Source organism: Poecilia reticulata, linkage group LG17 (assembly GCF_000633615.1).
Source record: "Poecilia reticulata strain Guanapo linkage group LG17, Guppy_female_1.0+MT, whole genome shotgun sequence".
NCBI classification, from domain to species: Eukaryota; Metazoa; Chordata; class Actinopteri; order Cyprinodontiformes; family Poeciliidae; genus Poecilia; species Poecilia reticulata.
The window spans coordinates 7341632-7345109 of NC_024347.1; the positions used below are offsets into that span (position 1 = coordinate 7341632).

Below are 3478 nucleotides of genomic sequence, written 5' to 3' on the forward strand. Positions count from 1 at the left end.
GGCAGTAATAACTTTGTTACATAACCAGGGTTATGTCATAATTAGCTGTGTTTTTTGTAATATGATCAGTTTGAGCAAGAAGAAAAAGAAGAAATGGAAGCTTGTGCCTCGGCCTTGTTCTGCGCATGACCAGTTGAACCAGCAGCCAGACAAGTCACAGCTCATCTCCATGGTTAACTGGAGGCTAACAACATCACACATTCACTTTACCTCAAGCACTATGTAGGCTTCAGTTGATGACATCAATATATCCCCTCAATACATCATCATCATCATCAATTTAATTTATAGCGCACTTTTCATTAATAAAAATCTCAAAGTGCTAAAAACAGATAAAATCAACAATCAAAAACAATAAAAAAATAAGAGTCATTTAAAAGTGGAGTAGGCTTGTCTAAAAAGAAAAGTTTTCAAGCCAGTTTTAAAATCGGACAATGATTGCAGGGCTCTCAAATAGTCCGGGAGAGCGTTCCATAGACGAGGAGCAGCCACAGCAAATGCTCGATCACCCATAGTCCTTAGTCTTGATTGAGGAAGGTGGAGAAGATTACAGGCTTGGGATCGTAAGGATCTAGAAGTTGAATGTGAAGTACGGAGGTCCTTCAGGTAATCCGGTGAAGTTCCATATAGACAGTGATGGGTGACAAGCGCAATTTTATACTGAATCCTATAAGTTACAGGAAGCCAGTGAAGTGCGTAAAGAGTAGGTGTGATGTGATCAAATTTACAAGCTCTCACTAGGATCCTGGCAGCACTGTTTTGAATGTACTGAAGCCTCTGAAGGTGTTTTCTGTGGACTCCAATAAACAGCGAGTTACAGTAGTCGAGCCTGTAGGAGACAAAGGCGTGGATGAGGGTCTCAGCATCAGAACGGGAGAGAGATGAACGAATTTTGGAAATATTGCGAAGATGAAAAAACAGCTTTTAAACAGGTGTTTAATGTGATTTTCAAATGTGAGATGGGAATCCATTCGAACTCCAAGGTTTGTAACAACGGAAGAAATGGGAATGTCTTGTCCTGAGAATGAAATACTCGTCAGAGTCGAGGATTGAACCTGATGAGGCGTTCCGATCAGTACGGCCTCGGTTTTGGAACAGTTCAACTGAAGAAAATTATGGTTCATCCAAGTCTTAATCTCCTCCAGGCAGGACATTAGCGCAGTAAGTGGAGGTGAAGTAGAAGATGATCCCGTTTTAATGTAAAGTACATGAGCTCAGGTCAGTGCTGAGCCTATCCTAACTGACCACTAGGTGGCAGCCCTAGCTGTGTGCCCCTGGTGGATGCTGCTGCCTGCTGTAGAGATGGAAGTGGAGTGTGTAAGAGTGTGTGTGGATCATAATAAACACTTTTTATTTTTGCTTTTTACATTTGTTGTGAAAAACAGCCAACTTCATTTCAGTGCGACTGGATGAAAAACTTCAGTTACTGATTATCAATTGGATTTAGGTCAGGAATTTGACTAGGACATTCTGAAAAAATAAAATCTTTTAATGTTACATTCAGTTGTTATGAAAATGATAACATCATAGCCAACAGCTGATGCCTTGAAATTGGCCTTCTGTCTCTTTAAGAAGCTCTCATCTCTTTCTGACACGCCCTTCAGCATTATCACAACAACTCTCCTCCATGATGCCGTTTACAACTGTTCTTAGAGCGTTGGACTGAGAACTAGTCTTTGGATTGAGAAATAAGACAGAGCTGCATGTTAATAAAAAAAAGAAAAGTAGAACATTCAAAAGGTCGTCTTGGTTATGTTAGTTACTACAGAATCACTGGGACTGCTTAATGTAGTGTTGTAGCCATTTTTTACTGCTCAACATAAGCACAAGTGTAATTACTCCACTTGAAGTAAGTAAAAGAAACTATTAATTTCACTAAAATTACTCTTACTATTTTCTGGAAAATACACTAGATGTGCAGAAACATAAGTGAAAAAGCAACATAAACTCAATGACATGCATGCACAAGTAATCACAGCTCTAAAAAGCACTTTTAGAAAGTACAAAGAGCCCAAACCTCTAAAATATTTCAAAAAAAGAAAAATCAACCAGATAAAGCACTGCCAGTTTGGAAACATGAATGCATAAGAACAAATGTAAGATGTCTCTTTGTGACTTATGAGCAAACAAACTTATATGGCCACAGAATTGTGGGAAAACAACAACAACAAAAAATATATATCAACAGGGTGGGCCATAAGTTTCCATACATAGAAAAAATAAAAATTTTATGTTGGATGTTTTTATTTTTGTGGGACTCTGTAATCGCTGCACATTTTGGACTACTTTGTGGATGATCTGCAACATTTCCAGTTTTCTGAAACTTGCAAATAAGTTTTGCCAAAGTGTCACATGTGATGCTCGTTCCATGTTTTCTGTTAAAGTTTCGTACAACCACGCAACTGCTTCCCAGCCATCAGTATAATTTCAATTCTTTGCTCTTTTGTCAAACGCATCTTCTTGGGTATCTGAATTATAAAAGAAATATACATTTTACATTCTCCTATGTATGGAAACTTATGGCCCACCCTGTACATACTTGTGACATATTGGTCAATCTGGAAGGAGGCAAACACTGTCACACCAGTGTAGATCTTTGTCAGCAGCACATGCACAAATGATTACAGACTATTATCAGAAGAATCTGAGTTACTACCGAAGTTGTCGTCAGACATATTGTCAAAAGTAACACTCTCTGCTCCTGACAAAACCTGTAGATAATACTCTCTTGCCTGCAGCTTCATCTGTTTAATGTGCTGCAGCTCTCTGAGGATGATGCTCTGGAAACCTCTTGGACCTTTGTCACAGGACGAACCTTTAAATTTGAACATAACAGCACATATAGGCATTAACAAACATCAAATGTTTCACTACCTTCTGATATTGATGAGTTAGTGAGGTGGCCAAGTTGTCCAGTTATTGCTGATTCCATCACATGGCCAAAAGAGTCAGCATGTCTGTCCAGCCTGCAAACAGAAAGAAGCCAACAATAGTTGAGTTTTCCTTTATCATAGTTACTTATACTTTAAGGAAAGCAATCTTTGGTCTTCTCACCAGTTTTTGATAAGCAATCCTTGAGAGAAATGCATTGCACTGCTCAACTTCTTCCCCTAGAGTCAAACCAGCACCMTCTTGATATGCTCCACTCCACTTAGCCTAAATAAAAGCATGTGCACACAAACAATATTAACTGAGTCAAAGATGTTCATTCAGTTATGTTCCAGCAAGGTTATTCCATGTCTAGTCAGTGTTCCTCACTTATTTAAAGTCATGGGCTTTGGCATGGAACACTGAGAGAAATGGCTTCATTTGAAGCAGGTGTTGGAGCTCAGGACAGCTTTTCATTACTTTTTCAAGATTTGGCCAGTACTTGCATGTTACATCCATGCAAAAAAAAAAGTGACCTGTCTGTTGGCCAGCCTTTGTTGCAAGAACAAGGGGTATGCAAATATCTCACCCCTATACATGTTCAGGGCAC

At 39.1% G+C, this 3478-nt stretch overlaps 1 long non-coding RNA gene across 1 annotated transcript in view; it reads right to left on the bottom strand.

Moving 5' to 3' along the window:
• Positions 1 to 2875: 2875 nt before the first annotated feature.
• Positions 2876 to 3478, bottom strand: part of LOC103479160 (uncharacterized) — a 1835-nt gene continuing 1232 nt past the window's right edge. The window contains exons 3-4 of the long non-coding RNA XR_535910.2: positions 3055 to 3156; positions 2876 to 2966 (exon numbers count right to left, since the gene is read on the bottom strand). This is a non-coding gene — a long non-coding RNA (uncharacterized LOC103479160). The remainder of the gene's footprint in view (positions 2967 to 3054; positions 3157 to 3478) is intronic.